The sequence below is a fragment of the Acanthaster planci genome, linkage group LG02 (genome assembly GCF_054643075.1).
Source record: "Acanthaster planci isolate LZ-2023a linkage group LG02, COTS_SCS, whole genome shotgun sequence".
NCBI lineage: Eukaryota > Metazoa > Echinodermata > Asteroidea > Valvatida > Acanthasteridae > Acanthaster > Acanthaster planci.
The window spans coordinates 35757637-35784747 of NC_141778.1; the positions used below are offsets into that span (position 1 = coordinate 35757637).

General features: G+C 41.2%; 1 protein-coding gene across 3 annotated transcripts in view; it reads left to right on the forward strand.

The window, feature by feature from the left end:
- Positions 1 to 27111, forward strand: part of ofd1 (OFD1 centriole and centriolar satellite protein) — a 197881-nt gene that overhangs the window by 135679 nt on the left and 35091 nt on the right. The window lies entirely within an intron of this gene.

Sequence of the window (27111 nt, forward strand, 5' to 3'; positions counted from 1 at the left end):
GTCCCCTACTTCTATGGAAAAATGCCAGCCTCGGTCTTAATCAGTCAGTCTTCAGGTGGTTAATAAATCTCCCATCAGTACATTTGGTGAGAATTTTTACGCGGGATGTCGGTTTGTGTCAAGCTTGTCATTGGGTCTTCGTCATCACTGACCTGCCAAACCCAATAATTGGTGCAGACTTCCTCCAACACTTTGGACAGTTAGTTGATCTTCAACGTTGCAAACTCATCGACTCAACAACTAGCCTTACTGTAGCCGGAATTGGGTCGGACACCTCCCCCATCGGCCCAACCATAGCTAAGCAGAGTACTTCTCCCTATGAGACACTTGTTGGACAGTTCTCTGAAGTTACCCGTCCAGTCTACAGCACCAGGGAAGTGAAACACTCACCACATTGTCACCAAGAGACCCCAGTGCCAGCCCACCCTTGTTGCCTCGCACCGGACAAGCTGGCCACTGCCAAAGATGAGTTTAATCATATGCCTGACCTCGGCATCATTGAAGCTTCAGACAGTGCATGGTTATCGCCATTGCATATGGTTCCCAAGAAGTCTGGTGACTGGAAGCCCTACTGTGCCCTCTACAGAATGACAGTTCCCAACTGCTACCCAATTCCTCATTTGCATGACTTCACAGCTAACCTGGAGGGTAAGCGTATTTTCTCGAAGACAGACCTGGTACGCGCTTACCACCAAATACCTGTTCATCCTGTAGACATCCATAAAACTGCCATCACAACCCCTTTTGGTGTATTCCACTTCCGCTGCATGCCCTTTGGTCTGTGGAATGCTGCTCAGACCTTCCAACAATTCATCAAAATGGTTACGTGGGACTTGCTGTTTGTGTGTCGACGACATCCTTGTCGCAAGTGAGAGGGCGGAAGACCACCTGGAGCATGTGTGTCTGCTTTTCAACAGACTTTCCGAGTATGGCATCATCATTAATCAATCCAAAAACCAGTTTGGTGTTCTCACCCTTGATTTCCTTTGGGACAGAATCGATGCTGATGGCATCCGTCCTATGGAAGACAGGGTAAACACAATCACAGAGTTCCTTTAGCCTACCTCCATCCACCAACTGTGCAGATTCTTGGGACTGGCTAATTTCTATCATCATTTTGTTCCAAACTGTACAACCATGATTGTCCCTTTGACAAATCAGCTACGAAACGGCCCAACCAGTCATGCAAATCAGCCAAGCTGAACTGGACACCCGAATGCCAGACGGCATTCGCTCAAATCAAGCAATCTCTCAGAGACGACAATCCTCGCCTATCCTTTGTCAACTCTGCCAACTGCTGTAATGGTGGATGCCTACAGTCCTACAGCAATGGTCCGAAGGAGAGTGGCGCCCCCTGACCCTCTTTTCCCAGAGCCTCAAGCCATTGGAGAGTCGCTATAGCACATTTTGTCGCAATCTTTTGGCCATGTACTTGTCAGTCAATATTTACGACACTTCCTCGAAGGCCGGAACTTCTGCATATACACCGACCACAAACCACTTGTGTTTGCCCTCCATGCTCAACCTGACCATCATTCACCCAGAGAAGTGCATCATCTTGACTATGTGTCTCAGTTTACATCTGATATTTGACACAGTAAAGGTACTGAAAACTTTGTGGCAGATGCACTTTCACTATCCCACATCAGTGCTTTGTCACCGTCATCTAGGATCAACTTTGAACAGATGGTCGCAGACCAGACCCACGATTAGGAACTACAAAGAGTCGTGAAATCACCCACGTCGCTTAAACTCAAGCAAGCTCCGATCCTTGCCTCGAGGGCATCAAACTGGTGCGACATTTTGACAGGTCATGAATGCCCTTTTGAGCAATACACATACGCAACTGAACTGCTGAAACTGTCGCCAAAGCCTTTGTGAACAGATGGGTGTCTACCTTTGGTGCTCCATCTATGATAACCACAGACCGCAGACGACGGTTTGAATCTGCATTGTTCCACACACTGATGACCCTCCTCGACACCAGATGTCACGAACGACGGCATACCATCCTGCCACAAAAGGTGTGGTGGAACGCCTGCACAGACAGCTCAAGGCCTCACTCAAGGTAAGCCAGGATCCACACCGTTGGACTGAAGTATTGCCACTTTTCCTCCTAAAGCAGGATCTTGGTCGCTCCACCACAGAGTTGGTGGTGGGATCCACACTGAAACTCTCGGGACAGTTTGTTGTACCACACAGCAATTCTGACCGTCAGGCTGACCCGGCAGACTATGTCCATCGATTGCAACTCACAGTGCAGCACATGAGACCCACACTGCCTCGGTTACAAAGGCAGAACTGCACAAATTTATAAGGATTTGATGTCGTGCACCCACGTATTTGTCCGTGTTGACCATGTGCAGAAACCCCTAGAGATGAATTTTGAATTTTTTGCCCTGCCCGATGTGTATTCCATCTCCACGGCGCAAACCATCTTTGAAATAGTTGTTCGCGGTACCCGCTGCAACATCTGATTCGAACCAGCCAGCTGACTCTGGCAAGCTTGGTGGTCTAGTGGTTAAGACGTCTGCACTCGTAAGCAGGAGGTCGTGGGTTCGAGTCCCACTTGAGTACGCTTGGGTTTTTTTTTTCACAAGCCTTTGGGCATACACTGAGTATACAGTGTTAAAATATACACATCGGGCAGGGCAAAAATCCAAAATTAATTCAATCTCCCCAGTGCAAATCCATCTTTGAAATAACCCCTAGAGATGTTACACAAAGGCCCGTGCCAAGTACTTAGTCGGACAGAGAAGTACTTCACGCTTGATCTCGACGGAAAGCAGGAAACAGTAAACTTAGACCGATTGAAAGTTGCTTTACTTGATACCGATACCACACCTTCCCTGCCATTACCTGTTGAGCCCAGGCGCGTTCAGTCACCTCCTGCAGACTCTACAGACACTGTTGCGGATCAGCCAGCAGCAACCCTAGCAGCTCCTCGACACACACGTTCTGGTTGGCAGGTTCATTGGCCCACCAACTTTGTTGACTTTTACTGTGGTTGATTTAGGTGTCATCCCCGAATTGACTAAGCATGCCAGGACGCGGACATTTCATGGAATCACGGAGAGCACGCTATAATCCCTGCCAAACAAAAGAGCCGTTAGCAACCCTAGTCTCCGCGGATGGAACGCAATATGCAAGCTTTATGCAAAAATTTACCAACTTCATGAATACGCCTGATCTTCTGCGTATCAGCCGGCAATCTTTGGTAGGGCAAATCCCTTGGAATTCGCACGTGGCCGAGTTTCCGCTGACCGACCGGTTGACTTCCAGTTAGAACAAGATCAGCTGCTAACTTAAAAACTACAAGGTTTTTTTTTCTGAAGTCGGCTGGCCGCCCTGGTTGGAATTCCGAAATGGATGCACGTATTTAGGTACTATGCAGGATTTGCATGAACTGTAGTTGACTGATTTGGGGGTTTGTGACTCAATTACTTTATATATCATTCAAGGGACTGTTTCAGCTTTTGAGTACCGGAACACTGCTCCGAGAAAAATCGAGAAAATGCTGTTCTTTTTTAACATTCGGAGCGCAGCTCGTTTAAATTTGTCTTGCGAAACACTATGGACCTCAGGACATTCCTGCCTGCCAGGACATTTCGATCTGGCCCTTAAGAAAGACATTCTTTCCCTTTTCTTTTCACGGTAATTGTGGTTGGTGAATTTACCTTCAACTTTGTGTTTCATCTTCAAAAATGCAACGCTGAGAATTGTCAACCAACGATTCATCCCGCAGTGAGTTGACTGCTGCAGTACCGCAGTGACTTCGTGACCACACGTGTACCGTACATGTAATCACGGAGGAAGGAATACACGTGCAAAATTGACCACATTCACGTACATGTACATATACAGTTCGCTTTTCACACGTAGGCCTGCCTACATCGGTCAAAAACCGTTCACGTGCACATCATCAGCACCCATCGTTAACACTGTATAAATCTACAAATGTGGTAACCACGTGCATCCTTGCGTTTTGGTCATGTGAGTTACTGTGATTTGAAATTAAAAAGCTAAATGTCTCGATATTGGAGTGGAGATTCTGTTTGAGAAAAATGTGAGACAAACTTCCAAAGTTTCATAAATAAAATTTAATTTCATATCAGTCCAAATTCTCTTTCACGTCATTAGTTATGGTTCTTTATCTATTTCATTACCTAATAATGACTTTAGGGGAACCGATGGCACATTGGCATTTTGCACATTACCCATTAATATAGACTCTTGCAAAAGCTTCCATTAACGGTTGCAATAGTTAAAATTTTTCGAGAAAAAAAATTCTCGAAAATGACATAATTGCTGGTGGTAAGATTTCACAGATTGTCTGACACTATTATGTACTTACTTTCCAGTAAGATATTTAAAGATAATTCAACAGTCCCACTTTTTAGATCTTACAAATCACATAGGCTTACACACCCCAGCACAGGGCAGAAAGCTGTCTGACAATCATAAAATAAGTCACAGCATAAAAACGTGCTGTCATCAGAAAAATTACTAGGTTTGTTCCGAGTTTAAAGTTTTATGAGCATGAGATATGCCTACAAAAACCCAGTCACGTGGAGGAACAAAGAAAAGGGACCAGCAGCTAAACCACCTTTCAAAAGCGACAGCTAGTGCTGCAGCCAAACTGCCGGATCGAGCCCAAAATCATAGAACATGGCACTTTCGAAACAAACCAAACCGTACCACACATGCACTGGTCGGTTTGGATGTTCAGCTTTGATATGGCATGGTATTGGTAGCAAACAGAATGTACTTATAACTTAATAAAAAAGCAACACAACGAAAAACGGAAAACAAGTTTCAGTACATTATATTCCGCTTAAGTGCGTGACAAGAGTTGGTGCACACAGGGGCCAAATAATCTTTCCTTTAGTTTGGCCAAAACTGTAGTATTTATATGTTGTGATACGATTTTGCCAGACCTCTAAGTTGTTCGCAGATTTTAAATAAAATGCCGTTTTCCATTCAAAAAAAGGACCGATGGAAAATTCAAAATTGCAACTTTGAATACATGTATATCAAATGCCACAGTTTGGTGGTTGTATCTATTTCGTGAAAAAAAAAAACACAATTCACTCGAAATCCAGTTTGATTTTGTATCCTGTAAAGTAGGAAATTCCTGTTTGAGCATACTGTTTTTGCTGTTTTCACATATCTTTCGATTGTTCTGCTGGGTCAAGCCTGGTATAAACATAACCATTTTGGTCGGCGAACTCGTTCGGAAAATGTCACACCGCCTCCAAAGATAATATTCCATGGAATTGTAATGCCTAAATAAACTTTGGAAAAATGTGTCAAACTGTTGAAATCAAAGTTGCTCATGGATATGCGATGGAAAAGGAGATTCAGTACGTGTATTTATGTATCATTTATACACGGAAGTACTACGGCACGTTCGCAGCGAGCTCCCAATATGTCTCAGTGTGCGTTGACCATTGCACATGTATGCACTTGTGTACAACACATGTACGTATGCACATGCGTGTACATGTCCCAAAAGTTCGACCGTAACGACCCCATCGTCTTTAATAAATGTGGATACTGGAAATGGGGGAACGTCTTTTCCGCAGATCGGCTGTTGGTATTCATGAGGTCCAGAGATATTATGCTTATTCATGGTGCTTTTTGTCGCGATGACAAAAGGGCACACAGCCGCCCGGCTCATTAAACCCCTCACGCTTCAGCGCACACCTCTGTCGCGTCTGCGGATTTCCCCCTACGTAGTAATGCCAGACTGATCAGAAAAAACGCAGACAATACGCGGAAGATCGCTTAGTCAATTTGGGGATGACACCTTAACCAGAACACTTTTCGCTTTCGTCATTCCATTTGCAATCTGGAGGGGGGTTGATGTAGCGGCACTTTTAACATTAGAACTGTTCCTTTAATGTGCTTTATATATTCATGAGTTCAAAGGTCACACTTTGCCCTGCACTTTTAACTGGTACCAGTACATGCACCTGTTTTACACATGTGAAGTTGGCAGCACGTGCTCAGATTTGTAGATTGTTCACTGTTCATGTCGGAAGATTACAGGCTACATGTATATTCATCACTCTTGTTAAGTACCAGTTCTTTTATTATTTATCTCGAGCACTGCAATCATTTGACTTCAGTTTGGAGGACTTTAGCGAGTCAATGTCAATTGACTGTGTTGTCTGTAATGTCAAGTGACTGTGTTGAATAAACTTGGAGTAAAGTAGAGCATTGTATTCACACTCTCTACAGTTGACAATAAAGATGAACGCTAGATTGTGTCAATCAAAACGTCAAACCTCTACAGTGTAGGGCTAAGTTTCCATTTAAACATTTTGGAAAATATGTGAACGGATTTGGAACTTGGTGTCGTTTCATCTTGTAAATATCCCACCCTTTTTTTGTAATGAATCTTACAGTACATGACATGTACTGTACTATATAGAGTTTCGCACCTTTGTTACATTGTATTACAAATTGTAGAAAGTCCATTCAGACAGTGCAGGGGTTGAAATGAACTTGTTTTCATGGTGTCCAGCAGGATCAACATGTAAATATCTTTATTGGTCCTGCTGAAGTTTGCTGGGCCGAACCCAAATCCAACCTCAAATTTGGTGCTGCTGGTTACAAACGATGACTTGCAATCAACCTTGTCCATAGAAAACTTGGAACACCAACTATGTACATGTGCCTAGAGTGTCACATGGCTACCCTCATCATATTACGGCCTGTCCCATCCTTTCCTCAAGGGAGGTAGGAAGGTCCTTTGCCATATGGAGGGTTTACCTTAACTCTCTCCAGCAATTGACACATTTATAAAAATAATAGTGTACTGTACCTTTGGAGTAATGAAACATGTGATGAGCTGCACATGCAAAATGTTTACTACAATAATGATGAAAGAGCAAGGCCTTATTCTATCCTATATGTAACTACTGGTATCATTACTGTACAATGTATATGCTGGGCTTGGACGATATTGCATTTATTTGTGGTAATTGAGATAAACATACATTGTACCACAATACCCTGTATTTACTAATACTATGGGATTTTTTATGTGGGGTACATGTGTTTCATCATCAAAATAGCAGTGGCAGTAAAATGTATGATCATTGACATGTATCAATCCATTGACAGGTATCAATCCATGGACATGTCTCAATCCATTGACATGTATCAATCCATTGACATGTCTCAATCCATTGACATGTATCAATCCATTGACATGTCTCAATCCATTGACATGTCTCAATCCATTGACATGTCTCAATCCATTGACATGTCTCAATCCATTGACATGTCTCAATCCATTGACATGTCTCAATCCATTGACATGTCTCAATCCATTGACATGTCTCAATCCATTGACATGTCTCAATCCATTGACATGTCTCAATCCATTGACATGTCTCAATCCACTGACATGTATTTTGAAATAATTTTTATTTATGTGATGAAATAATAAAAAGCGATGATTGAAATTTGGAGAGTTTTTGAGGCAAGAGTGGCACTGTGTTCCAAAACGTGAAACTGTAAATAGAAATGGAAGAACAAGTTCTTGGGTGACGACCATGACAAAATACACCCCTGTGAAACATTGTTTGGGGTGTCCATTCAGACACTACAGTACTGCTCACAAAAAAGCAGCCAATGAAGCATGCTCACCATGGCAACACCATTATTTGAGACATTTACAGTGTCACATCCCTGATTACTCCCAACCCCGTGGACACAACCTTCGGCAGTTATTTACACTCTCACACCAAAAAAATCCCCAGTTGCAAGATATTCTATTTTATGGAAACCTATTTACAAATTTATTATTATTTAAAAAACTATTTACAGTTATATTGTTCTAGTTACACGATATGATTTGTGCCTGGGACTTTTGGGGTTTGCATTTTATAGCTGCACAATTTATTTACAGATTAATTGAACATGAAACTGTGAAGTATTCTTGCTGGCTCTGCAGCGATGGTAAGTTTTCATCTTGGCCAGACAGGAACTCTTGGGCTGTCTCACCACTTAGAAGCCTGTGGGATAACATTGGCCTGACCCTCTCCCACACTGGTCTTGAGTTGACACTGGTCTTGAGTTGACACTGGTCTTGAGTTGACACTGGTCTGGAGTTGGCACTGGTCTTTCCTAAATTCCGACTGCTAGTCCGTTACTCACAGAAGAACCAGGTTGTGTAGACACCTGTTCTTGGGAATCTTGCGTCTCATACAGTAATGTTTATTTCACCTTGCGTATAGATCAGAGCTTATCTTTACCAATACTAACTTCTACTTGACTTCAATAAGTTCTTCTGCTCAGCTGGCTGGATTCTCACAATTCTCAGTCTCAATTACAGCGAAATCATCGAAGCTGGCAAGACGTGCCCTCTCCTCGGACTCCCCGACCCAAGTCTCCTCTAGCCCCGAAAATTTTCTAAACCCTGCTAAAATTTCTTCCTATGACACCCTCAATCCTTTATTGTGTAACCCTGTTGACCTTACAAGACAGGACTTACTCAAGCAAGAATCGAGCAATCCAATGGCCTTTGTTCTTCCTGCAAAACTACTGTATCGAGTTTAAATTAAAATACTGCATAGAAAACACTGGCCAAATAAAATCAACAATTTTTTTCTTTCAATGAACAATTCATGTTAACTTGGAATATATTTGGCTCCCTTGCGTAAATAAAGTAAGAGTTATATGTACCGGTATTTCTCTTGATCAAATTAATCTTACCACACAGAAATCAAACTGTCCTAATCAGCATTGTGCCTACTGGCCATCGTAAACATCTTTCACCCATTAAATTAATCCAAAAAATACAACTTATCCCAAATGTCGTCTGATTTCCCTAGTAAACAATCAGCTCTGTGATCAAGCCAATTGGGCACAATACAATGAAGCTTTCTAGAGATTCTTTGGCATTCCTTCAATAACAAAATGTGCTTGTCCTTGGTACTGGTACAATGTACATTACATGAGTTACTTGTGTTCTTTAGTTTCTCAACAAGATCAGACCTCAACAGGATCCATTTTAGTTTTGGTGGGTTGACAAACCGTGTAGAGGAAGAGAATGATTACAACTTGTCTTAGTTTTAATTTTACGTGGACAGTCATTTCAAATTGGCACGAAGCCTGGTACCCGATATGACTATGGGTATTTTCCTAGTTCCTGATAGCAAAAGTTATTCAGTTTGATTTTTGCTCAATTACCAAATTCTCAAATTACAGTGAAATGTGGTTTAGTCCACCTTTTGTGCATGAGGTACTGTACTACAAATTATTTTTGAAATATAAGCTTTTGACTCACAGGATCGATGAAAGAGCTGGTGTTGCATTTCTGAATTTTAATATTTGATTGGTTCAAAACTTCTTCACCCAATTAAAAATAAACCAACAATCCACGTTTCAACCAAGAAACACTCTACCTAATTTAGAGAAAATCAGTTCAGAATTCCAGTGCATTAAAGAGAACATGAGTAAATATCTACCGGGTACTGACTTTGGTAGTGGCCGTACCCTCCAACGCTGTACAGTGGCCTACCCACTACATGGACATGTATGTCACAAAAAGTCCATTGCGCATGTGAAGTTGAGTTCCGTACCTACATACATGTATGTACCGGTGTGCAGATCAGCCATTCCGTGTAAGGGTCATCATCAAACTTAAAAATTGAAGTGAAATGAATAAATTTTTTTCAGTTGTATTTGATGAGAGGAATATTGAAACCAAATCTCAAAAGAACTTTTAAATCAAAGAATATTTTATTTAGGTTACAGTCTCCTGAATATGGATGAAATTTGTGGTCAAAAAGGAGTGGCAGGGGTACAAATCACAAACTTAGAAAGTAACTGAAGCTCATTCATATGATTTTACTTTATCTGCATACATTAGGTAGCTATTCCAGTCTATTTGATAAAACATCGAAAGTTTTTCCAAATGCATTTTGTATTTTGCAAGGTTTTAATCATGAAAACACCCTCAAAATATGTCACGCGAGACACAAAATTTGACAATTTTTTTAGATTACTAAAAACTAGACAGGGATTCAGCTAGTGTTTGATATTTGTAAATCCAATACAGTAGTGGTCTATCAATAAGAGCATTAATAGTCTTATTTGCTTCGCATTCCTTGTAGAAAAACTCCTCTTTCAAGGGTGTCACGCGAGTCACACACCAGGAATTGAAATTGAGTGTAATTTTCACTGTGAAAACATGAAATTGAATCAGTTAATGAAATTAAGGATTTTTACCAAATAAATGATGCTGTAGCTACGTATACCGGTACATTCCAGTACAATTGCATGATCAATCGCAGCTCTTTCCTTTGTAAACTCTGTCAATTGCATGTACAATACATGCAGGTATGATGATGGGCACATGTACATGTACAATACATGCAAGTATGGTGATGGGCATACATGTATGTACATGTACAATACCTGTACATGTGGGTAAGATGGGCAAGCATATATTCAGACACCCTGGCCTGCAGATGCTGAAGAATCTTGGCAGCCAGTAGATGATATACTGTGCACAGTGCCACAACCCAACCTGATGAACAACAGGGGACAGCTGCAGTTCAATGAGGAGATCACTGAAAGTGCAATTTCTGAAATTTCTCAATTTCAATTTCTGAAATAATCGTGTGGAATTCATGACACTCACTTCAACTAAATTCAGAGGCAGTTTTACTCAATGTCATTGTTATGAATATATGAATATATGTCAGCACAAAATGAGCTGAAAGTCAGAATTTTCAAAAACTGAGATATTGGTATTCTTGAATTCAGCAGAAAGAGGTTTCTAATAGTATGTACATGGAACACTTAGGGTAAATGTATGTTATGTCCCGCTAATTAGGACAAAGTACACGCTAGTGGAATAATTAGGACGTCCACTCCATCAATTGATCTGCGATTGTGAGGTGTCTTTGTTTAATTCTCAAAACTGGTCTGACCCAACTTTCAATGCTCTAATCCACGCATGCGCGTGTGACAATGTATGAATATTGATAGCACAGTGACTACGTACACGCATACATACATACATAATATTCCTCCCCCTTTAGCTGAAGTACCCCGAGAAAATTGCTCTATTACGTACATGTACTTCTGTATTTTGGTGGTTACTTCCTAACAATTGGGAAGTAATATAAGACTTTGAACAAACTCCAAGATGTACAGTATAATGGTCAGTTTCCTCACTACTAGTCCATGAATCAAACACGTTTTTACTTGTGGAGCCGCAGACCCATTATTATCTTCTTGTACCATGGCCATTAACGAACTATGCAAACAAGTCAAACTATACTGGAACCAGGAACATCAACTCTACTTTTCGGAATATAACTAGGGAAAAAAAACTTTTTGCAAATTTTTTTTTTTTTAAACAAACTCTTGTTCTGGTTTACACGACTCTACTGTGACTGTTAATACATGTAAAACAATCTACCTTAATACACTCGCTTTCAGACTACAAGTGTCATTCTACTGCTAACCTATGGTAATGTATCAGGCATTAAAAAACACTCAAATGTTCTACGTACGTAATTATGGTTTGGTCATAATGTAATCAGCAAACTTCCTATGAAGGTTTTTTTGTCGCTCTGACACTCTAGTGGGTTGGGCTGGTTCAGTGTGAGGTTGAACCTTCCCTGGGCTAGACAACTCTTTGGGCTCCGAGTTGCTTGGGACTACTACTTTGGTAGTTACCGGCGGCTGTGTCACTTCCAATGGTAGTGGCTCTGGGAGGTTGCTTGGCTGTGTCAATGCTTCTGGTGTATACTCAAGTGGTTTGTCAACTGTCTCCCTTACGTGTGTGGGTACAGACTGCTGAACTGGCTTAGCAATACATCGTCGCGTTTGGTCAATATGGCGTCTGACCATACGACCATCAGACAAGCGAACTTCATATACCGACGATGCCAGCACTCTGACAACTTCACCATACAACCAGGTTGGTCCAGAACCAAAGTTCTTGACTAGAACAGTATCGGCTGGTTGTAACTCTCTAACCTTAGAGCTTCGTGACTGCTGCATTCGAGCTTGTTGCATTTTTACTCGTCTACCGAAGTTAGGCTTCAGCTGATCTAGCTTGGTTCGAATTTGTCGTCGATAGAGCAACTCACTGGGACTTTTCCCAGTTGTCGACTGTGGAGTCACTCTGTAGCACAACAGGAACTGCTGGAGTCGCAACTCCAAATCTCCACTTCGGATTTTCTTTACTCCAACCTTTACAGTTTGAACGGCTCTCTCGGCCAATCCATTGCTCGATGGATGTTTTGGGGCTGTCTGCAGATGTTCCACTCCATTCTGGCTCAGGAACTGGCTGAATTCTTCTGACACGAACTGCGTTCCGTTGTCTGTGACCACTGTCTCTGGTATTCCATTAGTAGAAAACAGCCTTCGCAACACCCTCACTGTTGTGGCTGCGGTGGAGTTACCCACACGGATGGCCTCAATCCATTTGCTGAATGCATCAACTACTATCAGGACATCCTGACCGCTGATGGAGGCATAATCCAGATGTAACCTGGACCAGGGCTTGTCAGGAAACTCCCATGGATGCAGTATAGTTGGGGGTGGCATCTTTTGGTGCTCTTGGCAATTTTGGCAGCTTTGCACTTCGTGCTCTATCATTCTGTCGATTGCTGGCCACCACATGAATGAACGGGCCAGTGCCTTCATCTTAACGATGCCCGGATGCGTTGCATGGAGCTCTCGAAGAAGACGAAGGCATAGAGCAGACTGTTCTGGTATGACGACCCTTTGCCCCCAAAGGATTACACCATCCTCAAGAGACAACTCTTCTTTCTTGGCTACAAATGGGGCAAACTCGTTTCCGAGATTCTTCTTCTCAGGCCAACCCTGCTGTAGGTAGTTCCTCACTCTGGACAACACTTGGTCCTTGCCCGTTAGACGCCGTATTTCTTCTGCAGTCACTGGTTGAGTATCTACATCTTCAATTAGGTTGATTCGGCATTTGTCAGACCCTCCTACCATCTCGTCTGAGCACCAGGCTTCTCCACTTCCTGTTATAGGTAAACATGAAAGGGCATCCGCATTTTGATGCTTTTTACCCTCCTTATGGATCATGTCATACTCATACGCTGAGAGTATCATGTGCCATCTGGTGGTGCGAGCGGAGGCCATCGGACTTGAAGGTTTCTTATCACCAAACAAGGCCACCAAAGGTTTATGGTCAGTGACTATGCTGAAGTGCCTCCCTTGGAGGTACTTATGAAACTTCTTCAGCCCGAATATGATGCCTAGTCCCTCTTTCTCATACTGGGCATAATTCTTTTCACTGGAAGTCAAAGTCCTGGAGGCGAAGGAGATGGGCCTCTCACTCCCATCTGGCAAAACGTGACTGATCACTGCGCCGAGGCCATAGGAGCTGGCGTCCGTCTGCAGTAACAGTGGCTTCTCTGGATCAAAGTGGACCAGGACCGTGTCACTTTGAAGAAACTTCTTTGATTCCTGGAAGGCATCCTCTTGTCGAGGCCCCCACATAAACTTCGGATCCTCCATAAGGCCCCCATGGCGCTTCCTTGTCTTCTTGTCCGTCTTAAACTCTGCCCGCAGCAACTCTGTCAATGGTGCAATGTGCCGTGAGAGGTTAGGGATGAACTTTCTGTAATAGCCAAGCAGTCCCAGATTGAAGCTCTTCCTGGTTCTTCGGACAAGGGGCTTGCTGAATGGCCTCAATCTTCGACTTCAATGGGCGTAACCCTTCTTGGTTTAGCTCGTGACCCAGATATGTGACTGAGTCCCGCAGGAATTCACACTTCTCCCGCTTTAGCTTCATACCGCTCTCTTTCAAGTGTAGCAACACTGTGTTGAGATTGGCGAGATGCTCGGCATCATTCCGGCCACTGATGATAATATCATCTAGGTACGGGCAGCACATGGGGATATCTGCAAGCAGCGATTCGATGGTTCGTTGAAAGATGGCGGGGGCTGAGGCTAACCCAAAGGGCATCCTCACATACTGAAAGAGGCCTCGATGGGTATTCACCGTAGTGTATTTTCTTGCGGCTTCTTCCAACTCGATCTGGTGGTATGCATGAGACAAGTCCACCTTTGAAAATCGTTGTCCGCCCTGAAGATCTTGCATTAGATCCTCCAGTGTTGGCAATGGGTACTGCTCCAACCGTAGAACCTTGTTTGCGGTGAGCTTGTAGTTCCCACAGATACGGACACTCCCATCGGCTTTATCCGCTACCACGATAGGGCAGGCATAGTCAGCAAATTTCACTGGCTCGATTACACCCTTCTCGAGCAATTCATCGAGGCAGTCGTCTATTCGCTGTTTCCTCATGTATGAGACTGGGGCGGCTTTGTAGAAAAGTGGCTGCTCCTCTACTGGCTGTACCTTTGCCTGGTACCCTTTCAGCTTACCAAGTACCGTGGTATTGAACACTTCATCATGGGCTTGCAGTATGTCCTTCAATTGGGCTTCGGTATCCATGTCAACTGCATTCAGTCTTGAGCTGCTTGGCGGCTTGGCTTGAAGGACATCGGCCAGTGCTGATGGGAAGCATTCTATCCACTCCCGTCCCAAGAGGCTTACTCCATTCTGCACGACAAGGAGTGGCAAAGGCTTTGTCGGGTGTGACGACAAATGCTTCACCTTCACTATGGCCTCACCGACGATTGGAACTCTATCACTGGTGTATGTTGTCAAACGGGGATTGCAAGGCTGAATTTCATCAGGATTCCCGATTCGGGTAAATGTCCCCAATGACACAATGGACCACGGGCTTCCCGTGTCAAGCTCCATGTTGATTTCCTTACCGTTGACATTCATGGACACATTATAGGGTTTACACTTCAGTAGCTGAACCGCTGGCACGTCCATGTGACTCAATATTGTGGCTGCGGCTTCATCCTCCCGGTGTTCCTCATCTTCTAGGTGATGAGCATTTGGCCCTTTCCGCTGCTGGCGCCGATTAAACTCTTGCACCTTGTCACACTGGCTCTTTGTGTGACCCATAGGATGGTACTTGTGGCATTTTTCTGATTTAAATGGGCATGCATCTGAGATATGTGTGGCACCACAACGCCAACACTTCTGCTGGTTGAAGCTTCGGCTGGCCGCTTTAGCACTGTCATCAGACTGACGATTGCCTTTGGCACCGCTTGGTGGTTTACGGGCAAACTTCGGCTTTGGTTTCCGTGAAAACTGCATTTTGTTGACCTTTGGATCTGCCGGCTGACTCTCTGGTTGGCTAATTTCCTTAATCTTCTCCACATCCTTGCTGGCCATTTACTGACTTTTCCTTCATAATCTTTAAGCGCATTTCCAAAAAGATGTTGAAAAGCATAGGGGAGAGCAGACAGCCTTGGCATACTCCCAGCTGTCGTTCAGAACCGTTCTCCAGTGTTGTTATTGAAGAAGACTGCACTTGTGGCTTTGTTGTAGAGGCTGTCTATGACTCTGATCAGGTTGGCATTAATGTTGTACAACCTCATGGTTGCCCATAAAGTTGCATGCCAGACCTGATCAAATGCCTTTTTGAAGTCCATGAATACACAGCATAATCTCTTGTTGGTGTTGAAAGTATTTCTCTTTGAGAATTTTGAGGTTGAATATTTATTCTGGTGTGCTGCAGCTTGACCAGACGCCTGCTTGTTCTTCAGCCATGATTTTCGCTCCTTGTGGACATGGTGGATTTAGTCTGTTCAGAATGACTTTCAGCATAACTTTACTTGCAGGACTGGGTAGGCTGATGATACGGTAGTTGTGGCATAGCTGTAGATTGCCTTTTTGGGGGAGAGAGATAATCAAAGATGGAGTCTGTGGTGTTGGCCACTCACCTGTCTGCCAGATCTTGTTACAGATGATCAATAACATGTTGGTCAGTACATCTTCTCCTGCCTGAACCAGTTCTGCTAGGATGTTGTCCACTCCTGCTGATTTTTTTGTCTTCAAGGATGTTACTGCTGAAGCTATTTCTTCTCACATGGGGCTGTTTGTGATGGAGAGACATTCAGCACCCTTGGGTCTCCCTTGGCTCTGTGTGTACAACTTGGCACAGTACTCCGTCTATCCATTTATGACGTCCTGTTTTCTGTCAAACATTTCCCAGCTTTTTTGTATTTTAGTGGTTCTCCCTTGTTTTAGGCTTGTCAGGTCTTAAACAAGTTCATTGGCCTTCTTGCAGGCTCTCATTTAATTCTTGGCATTGTTCTCTCATCCATGCCTCCTTAACTTTGCTCATACTTTTTTTAATTGTTGATTTACCTTTTTGTATTGTTTTGCCTCCTCTGGTGCACCACCATCTTCCAAGGAGTTCATTGGCCGTTTCAGGCAGTGGCTAGAGTGTCTACTTCTGTATCCTCATTGCTCAGGACTGGAAGAGGTGCGAACTTGCCTCCAGTGTTTGCTTGGAAGGATTTCAATATGGTCGGGTCCTTCAGTTTTTCCAGGTTGAATTTGATTCTAATGTTGACCTGTTTCTTGTTCCTTTGAGACGTACATGTTGTGAGAATGCCATCAACATAAGCTCAGCGTCGCTTTCATTGTCAATTCCTGGGAAGCTTCTGGTCTTAGCAATGTTGACACTGGACTGGAAGTAACGTTTGACCATGATGTAGTCTATTTGGTTGTGATTAACTCCTCCTGGGCTGTGACAGGTCTACATCCTCGATGCCTTTTGTGGGCCAAAAGTATTCATCAGCCTCAGGTCGTTGAATTCTTGGAGCCTCAAACCTCTGTTGTTGGTGTTGCAGTACGGCCCACATATTCCTTTTCAGTCCCTACATGCATCTTCTCCTACCTTTGTGTTCCAATCACCTTGTACCACAATGATATGTTTCTTTGGACTTCCGTCCAGGACTTCTTGTAGTTCGTTGTAGTTCTACGTGTGTAGTCTTCCACTTTGTCATTATCATGCTCTGTTGTTGGTGCATAAGCTTGGAAGATTGTGATGTTAAATGGCAATGTCCTCCAACATATGGTCATGAGTCCACTGGAGAGTGTTTTTGTGAACTGCGTTTTTGTGAATGAAAATCCAACTCCATGTTCATGCCAGTCTTCCCTGCCGCTGAAGCAGAGTTTGTGGCCCTCCGGGTTCGGTGTTTCTCCAAAGTTGTTCTATCGTTCTTCACTGAGTCTCAAGATGTTCCAGGAGTATCTTTTCATTTTGTATTCTACCGTAACTTTTCCATTTTCCCAGCTTTTCTCAATGTTCTCACATTCCAGGTGCCAATAATCATGTTGTTCCTGGCACAAATTGACTTGGGTCCATGAGTCGCTTATTTTCCACCCCAGCCCTGATGACCATCAGCAGAAGTGGTGCTCCTGAATCTGGCAGTATATTTATTTTCGTAGACCTTCAGTCTGAGCAACGGCAACAGCAATGCCAAAGGTGTGCATGTGAAATGGACTTCAACACACACTAACTACTCTGTGAAAATTACATGCTTTGCACTTTTTGCAGCCAAATCCCGGTTATAATTGCAAGGATTTCGCATCCATGTGAAATGTTGAAGGAGGTCTGGGACCTTGCAGTTGAGTTCACTTTATTTTCCACATTATCAATTTGAGACGAAATAATTTGCAGCTTCAAATAATTTATCACTGCGGGACATACATGTAGGGGGATCCTTGTCACTAAGTGGAACAGTTGTGGTAACCCATGGTTGTTGGCAGAATGATTTAATGGCTTGAACTGATTACTGGCGTGACCTTAAGATGTTAGTAACTCTGGAGTGAACTCCCTGTCACTTTTGCTTGAGCAGCCGTGGTGTTTGGTTGGCAAAGAGATAAGTCTGTCTAATTTTCATGTTATTTTCCACATAATATTATTCTATAGAAACAGTTTCACAGAGTGTACATGTATGTAATGGGGCCCTGAAGAAGCAGTGCTTGTCGAATGGGGGTCCCCAGTTACAAATAAACAAGGTTCCACAAAGACAACAACACACTAACACTTTACAAATAACACAACAAATATCAAATACAGCACATGTACATGACCATGTAACCTCTCCCTGCTGTATTCCTATGAGAAAGAAATTAACCATTACTTAAATAGTTAATTAGTAAGTGTACAGGAATACATTTATGTCTGGTATGAACTAATGGACTAGAACCTGTTGTAGAAGACTAATATTGATGAGGATATCGTTAATTTATGATTATGACCATGAACAATCACTGGGGCCACTTTACATAGAAAATACAACAATTTACATAGCATGTCGGGACTACGTTGAACGAGTAGGAACACTCGATTTTTGTGAGAAAGTGTGTGGTGTGGAAACCTGAGAGAACCCTAGACTTAACAAAGTCTGACCTCCACAGAAGCTATTTTTAATTTTGAAAATATTCTACTATTTTTCAACTTTGTGTTTACCACTTTTCAAATGCTGACTCTAAATACCTTTCTACATGTACATGTATGACTGTGGATGTCAAATCAAATTTCATATTGGTTAGTTTCAGGTTTGTGTCATGTCAGAATAACAATGTCTAAAGTCAGTTTTAGTTTTTTTTTCTTGAATTGTTCAAAACTCAAAATTGTAACCGTGCTTCCAGGAGAAATACAAGGAACATATATGTACATGTACCTTGAGTTATGGCACTTTCTACATGTATTTGCTGTAGAGGAGAGGACAAAACACTGAACTTGTTGAAAATTCTTTTTTGGCCTGTTGTCTTGGTAGCCCCTGTCAAGCTTTATTGCCATAACTACTTTGTTTTGTCTACATACCAGTAATTTGTTTACAGATCCAACCAAAATATTTTACTCAGTGCCCCCCAAAAAAACTATCCTCATTGTAGATTAGAATGAATCTACTGCTTTTTGAGATCTAGCTGAGAAACTGCAATTTAGAAAAACTGTTCCAGTATTGAGAAAAAAGTGGTAAAATTACACAGTGGTGGACCTTAGTACATGGAGCCAACACTAACATGGATTGATGATAAAGCACTGGCTGGTTCAGGTTTGTAATAAATTGATTGAGCAGTAACAGGAATAAGCTTACCTAGTGACGTACTGGTACATGTACATTACACATACTGTATGTATGGTCTAGAAATTACATTCTAAGTGCAGAACGGTTCCTGGATTATAGCCACTGATAAATTTGTAAAATATGGGTAGAAGGAAAAAAATATCGGGTGTGGATAAAACGGATAAAAGTACAAGACATTGGCACTGTACAAGCTGCTCTCTCTACAGAGGTCACCTGTGTAAAGAATACACAAAGAAACAATTCATAGACATGTTATACTCATCAAGCCTAAACATGAAACAGAGTTTGCGCTTTTTGTACATGCGCAGGTCACATGCTAAAACTTTCCACAAAACTTTCACGACAACACGATAAAGAGAAGCACTCCTAATCAGAGGTTTTTGACCTATTGTAAGTTGGAGCCCACACTTGGCCCATATAAACTACATGTACGTGTATATATGTACAAACTAGCGGTAAATCTGTCAATATAAACATGCCAAAACTGAACATAACAATGAACGAAAAATAAAAAATGCGAAAAGGTTTTAAAAAAAGATGAACCTTATGTTCCGACAGAAAAAGTCATGCTAGGCATGCATGTAGCTGGTTTAAGGATGGTTGGGGTATAAGCTTTCCATTGATATAATACTTTAACGTGATTGGTTACTTTATTTAATCGGAAGAGTGAATTGTATAGAAGTCTCCACCATCAGAATTGAGCCTCTGAAATGACACGGGCACTTGAGATGCCCCAGATGTTGCATGCACAAACCACATGCATACATCATCAAAGATTCAACTCGGCCTTTTCGTTGCAAAGTTCATTTGTTGGTACACATTTTAATATAAAATCTGATTTACAATACTGCATGTACATTTAGTACACCATTGTAGCAACACATTAATTTTAGGACAAATTTGAAGTGTAGATTGACAGTTTTGCCAATTGTACCAGCTCTACCAGTACTTCCAGAATACACCATTAAGTGGAAGGAACATGTACATGTACGTACATTGTGAGAGCATTCAAGCCTGAATTCACCTGCCTTGTAATCAATCGGCTCCATGTAAGTGTTGCACACACTTAATTCACCCATCACTATTTTGAAATTTTTCTTAATTCTTATACGGGGTAAGGAAAGTGGACACTTTTGTCAAACAGTTGGTTGAACAAGAGGAACATTGAAAACCGATTTTTAAGAGGGTCTGTCCACACCAAAAGACACATTTGGACATAACCAGAATCATCTCTTTCTTTAAAAGCCTTGAGAATTAAGAAATGAACTTCAACAATTGTATTGATACAGTATTATAACTTTGTAACTGTGAAGATATAGTTTACACAGTTTAATAGGATTTTGATGAAAATGCCCAGCTTACATGTATTTCAAGGGTTCCAGTGGGACATGTATAAATGTACTGTAATTATGTCAACTCATGTTTTCAGGTTATTCATTAATACTGGTACCATTCTCACGGAGAAAAGCAATTTATCTGATAAAATATGGGTACTACAGGTATAACATTGGAGAAATGTGTCAAAATCTAGGGCTTTTTATCACTTTAAGTTATCTTAAACAGGAATTTGAGGAGAGCTATTTAAAGAATAATGAATGTCACTGTGTCTGTCCACAGAGTGACAAACATGAAACAGGCTGAATTTGCCATTCCTTGAGCAGATAACCTCATACATTATGATATATCTTCAAAATATATACATGTACATGTATATAAAAAATAGTTTTCCTGAGAAAAGTTCTTACAATAATACCAGTAAATGGCTTTTCCACATAGTGTGGAAAAGCCTTTCTTTTTGTTCTGTAGATGTGATTGTGAAGTATGGGACACTTTTAACTGGTCACTGGTCTTTGCTTTGCCTTAGGGATATCAATAAACAGTGCCACAGACACACTGCATAGTTTTTTGAGGAAATTTGGGTGTTAAGAGGGTAAAAAAATGCGTGATTGTGCAGTACCACTTTGTACACGTCAATGCGCCTGGTATCGGATTTGGGGTTGGGGTAGTTTAGACCTGGCCAAAACACGACCCGCATCAGCAAAATGCATTTTTCAGCACCAGAAACATTTTCAAAATACACAAGCTTGTATTGGTTAGATTCAGAAGGACAAGCTCTTGGTCACCAAACTTTTTTTTTTAAAAATTGAACAACTCAGGCTGAAGTTTCACCACAATTATGACTACTTTCCACACTAACCATTATTCCATGATTTTTACTTGCACCGATTTTTCTCCACACCAACTTTGGCACTTTGCTAAATCTGATTGACTTCAAACTTGGCATATCAGCATATCATTCAAGTTAGTTTTCCAAATGTTGGTAATTACAGTGTCATGTTTGTTAACTGAAAGCTCCATCATGTGAATTTGCACTTCTTTTTCAAGACTCAGAAGGGATTACCCCTTGTGAACAAATATCTATTCAATTTAAGAAGAGCTTGATCAATACGGAGCATTCTTTTTACACATAAAATACAGCCATGATCTCTTTCAATATCCAAGTTCACTTCTTGTTTATATGTAACTTGATCATGTTTATGTCAAAGATTTGTGTCTTCGTTACACAAATCAAAGATCAAGTGTTCTTATCCCGTTAGTATAACTCACATCCGTAGGCTTCCCAACAAAGAACAAGGGGTTGTATGGTATGGCACTCAAATGATTTTCTGATGTATGTTTTTCGCTCTCCTGCAAATTGAGCTTATACTGGGATTTAAGAGGCATTAGCCCAATTCAAGAGCCATAATTTAATATCAGACACTGTTGAAAGGGGAATTGGTAACCTGTATACACCTTTGATTAGCCTGGCAATTAGTGCGATATTCAGGTCTTATAAACTTGAGAGGGAGTATACAGTTTCCTGAAGGAAACTGTTCTTATTTTAGGTACATCATTGACAAATCTCCTAAAGGAATAAGTATTTTGTTAATTATCTGAGAACAGTGATGAGATAAGACGTCATCTGAGGTACCTGTGACATATACTGTTCGGTATCTACAAAACAATAAATCTTCAAATGGACCAAACGAGCGCTATGTTGTATGAAATTGTGGTTGATGTCACAAGATAAATCTGTCACATTTAACCTTTTCTTCAACACATATTTTGAGCAAAGAATATTGTTTGAACACGAAACAATCATGAAATTCATTAACTTGATACAACTTTCAATCTATGAAGTGATATCATGGTGACTTCATTATACCGGTAGGTCACGTATTATTTAACTTCAATATTTATACAACAGGCATAATCTTACTGTTGATACATTTGTCTTTTAATAGTTGCTGGACGTTTGAGTCCAATTCGATTTATTTTTACGTGTTTGTGGACGGAGACGTATTTTACGTGATCAGTAAAGTTAAGATGCCACATGACATCTTAAAGGGACAAAACTTCATGTCGTATTACTACAGAATTGTAAAACTGATTTGATTTGATTTGATTTAACCCTAACCCTGTGGGGCTTATGTAAATAAATTTGTGTATGCACATGAGCTGAGGATTTGTTATAGATGAAAATTCAAGAAATGTAGGATAGGTCACTAGGGGGTAGAAAGACATCATCTGAAAGGTGCCTTCTTTTCATTGTCCTCAAACTAAGGATCTAACTTGACAAATTTGGAGCAACAATGAGTTCTGTTAGTTGGAATAAAAAGTCACGTCATGGTTATGGGCGTATATGGTGTCATTTGAAAAGTGTCATCTTCAAGGGGAATATTTTTAAGTTTGTATAAAATAGTAGATCCTATTCCATTAATTCTTGTATGTACATGTAAGTAGACTGGAATGTATCATAGGTGAAACTGATAAGGACACCATGAAGATATTGAGTCTTTTTGTGTTTCTACCCTTAACTTTGAAGATTTGTTCATATTTCACCCCATCTCGTTTGGTGCATTCCGATGTTTTCCCATCTGAATTGTAACATAACTGAAGGTTCCAAAATGCTAAAAAAAATGATTCAAATCATGTAGGTATTTAGATATTCAGCCATTTAGTTTGAGAGGTTTCCAGTCTTTTTGTTGCTTTACCCTTGACTTTGAAAATGTGTATGTATTTCACCTTATCACATTTGTATCATTTCGATCTTTTCCCCTCTGAATTCTGACATAACTAAAGCTCGAACACTTGAAATTTGTTATGGAATCTGTTCCTAAATAGCCTATACTTCAAATCAAGGAGGTATTTAGATATTTGGCCTTTTAGTTTGAGAGCTATTGAGTCTTTTTGTGGCTCTACCCTTAACTTTGAAAATTTGTACATATTTCACCTAATAGCATTTGCAGTATTGCGATCTTTTCCCCTCTCAATTCCTACACAACTAAAGCTGCAACAGTCTAAAATTTTCAAGAAATCTGTTCCTAAATTGTCCACATTGTAAATTATTGAGGTATTAACAGTTGAAATTTCTGAAGAAATCTGTGCTGAATAGTCCACGTTGTAAATCAAGGAGGTATTTATATATTTGGACTTTTAGTTTGAGAGGTATTGAGTCTTTTTGTTGCTGTACCTGCCTGACTCCTTTCGCTACCCATTTATGATCAAAGTTTTCTGACGCAGTCGAGGCGCCAGCAGCCACCCCGGGTACGGAACACAGCTAACCTTCAACGTCTTCAACACCCTTCCGCATATTCAGGTGTTGTACACTGCCGCTAAAGACAACTTATTTTATGCGTTTGACTTAGCAAGCCTTTTTGTTAGGAACTCCTTGCTCAATAAAGACTGACACCAACTTTATCTAGATTACATGAAGTCTTTGTCTTGGTCTCTGACCCATTTCATTTCTTCCCCTCTTATTGAGGTAAATTCCTTTGATGGGAAAGGAGAGTTCTCCTTTCTGCCCAGACCTCACTACAGTCATGCTAGAGACTCTGAATGATAATGTCATCTCCGTCTTTGAGTATGTCTTAATTGGGGCTTTCTTGCCTTTTTTTCACACTGCCAACCAAAGCTACATCAACGGAATGGACAATTAAGGGATCATGCAGTTGAACTGCAGACGATCCACATGGCAGGGTCCAACAACGTAGTGGCGGACACACTCTCCCTGGGATGATAGAGCAGTCTTACATTGATCTGTTCGCTTCCTTGAACAATGTTCAACTTCCCACGATCTTCCTCTTCAGCGGGACTTTCTAGCAACACTGCAGCCATGGCTGCATGGGACGTCATCTGTTCACTTTTCAAATTTGTGACAGCAGATTGTAGCATTTTGTTATGTTTATTGATAGTCAGGCTTTGGTTCCAGCTAACACTCCTGTGAGTGCTATAACAGACTTCCTTATGTACTTCTTTCACTCGGAGCTACAAGTACATGTATCTACAACTCGTATCTACAGGTCAGCCCTAGCTGCCGTACATATTGGTTTCAAAATCTGTTCAACTGCCCAGGACAATGCTACTGTCTGCAGTGCAGAGGTCAAGGGACCTCCTGTAGGACGGATGACAAGTCATTTTGAAGTTCCTTTACCATTTCTTAAATTTATACATTCCTCCTTGTTTATGTGTAAAAGTGTACTCATGGCATTAGATGTGTCGTTGCCAACCCCCCCCACCTCGACCGGTGCTACTCTGCATGTGGAGTGACTGTGTGGGTAGGTAGAGTGCCGTAGACCCAACCCACACTTAATGTGGGGACAGAGTTTCTTGCAGGCCTCTAGAATTCCAGTGGCAACTGTTTGCTGTGGGTTTTTTTTGGTAGTTGAGGCCCATTGGTCATTTTGCCACATGGCTTTAAGATTTCTTGCCTGGGCTGGAGTATGACATCTAGCGGTAATACCCCCTTGGTCATTCTTGGACACGCTTCTCTCAAAATTACCAATAAGACTATTCAGAGCTTTGGCTATTTCTGATTGGATTAACTTTAGCAAGTTTGACAACAAAATTTTGTTTGACAAAATCTTCCATTTTGAGCTAAATTTAGCCCTAAATAGGCCCAGAATTTGGAAATATCAATATTATAGATACCTCCTGATTTTCAGATATCTTGCCACAAGGATCACGAAGTAGAGGAAGGGTTCTCACTTGGTGACAGATTTAACATTTTGCACACACTCTCAAGCATCCAGTGAGCATGTCTGATTGTGGTGAGACCATACGTCATCTCCCAGGTTGTCTTAAAAAGTAGTGTACTAAGATACCTGGTACTGTCATTGCCGATCCTGGGATTCCCAGAAAATTTGTTACTGTTGCCGGGGGAATTTTCCATGCTATGACTTGTACTAAGTCATAATGGCAATTTCCTTCAGGCTGACATCATATGCAGCAGTGTTTTTTTTTTGTCAAAGATGCATATCATTACTAATTTTTGAGAATTGTTTTCTGGAAATTTCTAAATACTGAATTATTTTTATCAGGTAACTGGTATAGAAACCTGAAAGCTCCTTGTTGATGGGTACCATATTTAAGGGTGTGTGGGAGTATTTCTGAAAATGTTGAGGCATACCAAAAAGTTGTAAGTAAGAGAAAAAGAAAATCTGATTTAATTTTTTAAAAAATGATTTCTAAAATTATTATTATTATTTGAATCAAATAAGTACCCAACCCTGCTTTGTAGCATTAATGGGTTTCACTTTCTTGCAAAAGTAGTGGTTTGCTGGTAAACTCTGGCAGGCTCAGCGAGCCTCCTGATTCAGATTCGGTTCTGACCTGCTTACAACAGCAACGTAATATATCTAAGCAGGGAACAGACACTGCTTGGACAATGCTTTTTGTTCTGGTCTGTTGCATTAAGACCAGTGTTTCTCAAGTGTTCAAAGAAAACATGCAGATGATCTCTGGTAATGCAATTTGTCTTACAACTGAAACATCTGCATGTACATGTGTGTAAACTGAAGGTCAGAGAGCCTGTCCTTTCATTTCCAGCAAACTTTCTGTCTCAAAAAGAAGTGACTTTTTATCATGGCATGTCATTCTATTTCTTGGTGTGACATTGATGTGTCCAGTTGCAATCCGTAGCATTCATAAAAATAACAGATTTTGAAATTAATACCATTATACCGGTACTTGGACAATACATTTATCAGATTACTTTCTCGTCTTTGCATTGAGTGGCACTGCCACTCACTGGCTATGAAAAACTCACCCTGATGTAAGGATGAGAAACGTAGGTCTGCTCTATGCAATATACTGTATTTACACCCCAGACAGGGCTGCCCTCATGCAGAAGAACTACCCTTACTAACCAAAAGCTTTAGAGATCAATAACAAATCTTCCAAAGGATCTTCAACATACCCGTCCTTTACCAACTCTGATTTCCATGCACTGTGCCCTGTAAACAATCTGTCTGGCACTTCCTCTTGGGCAGCAGTGGTTGCTCCCCTGGATTGGAGGCTATGCACACGGAAACTCTTAATATCTGCAACAAACACAGGGCTAAAACCTCAAGGATAACTTCCCTTACACTTGAATGCGAGTGTGGCTGATTAATACCTCTCAATTTGTACCCACCTTTAACTTTTGACTGAGCATGAAAAATAAAGGCGTCTGATTCAGAAACTTCAGCTGCGGATATATATTTCTGTAACAACTCTACAGGACTATACCTAGAATCTGTCTTATTTATGACTACTTGTCTACCCTCTCGATACTGGTCAGTTGTGCTTGACAGAATGAGCAGAGTAAAACCCTCATAAATGAAAGAAATGTCATGTTCATGCTACATGTAGGGTGGTGATACCCTACGGTGGTGGGGTAAGCTAAGTTTTAAATTAGGGATTGATCTCTCTGGCAATTAAGATAATCAAAATACAGTTCAAGAACTGGCACAAAGAATGATTCTCACTGTACATGTATATTAGAGTTGGTTTAGTTCTACTTGAAATCAAATTGAGAAATTTACGACTGTCCCATTATTGAGATTGAGAAAATTTACACAATTGCGGATAGTAATAAATGGAGTTGACAATGATATAGATTGGTTGACCAGTAATAACAAAGCTTATGCTGTGGGTGTGATAATTGCAAGAATGAAAAGGTAAGTCATAAGATATGGCAGAGCCAGTGGGCAAAGGGATAATTTAAGGATAAAAGGATAATTAAAGGATAGGCTAAAGGATAAAAGGGCCCTGTGCAACCTGCTCTCTCTACAGAGTTCAGCTGTGTAAAGACCACACAATGAAACAATTCAG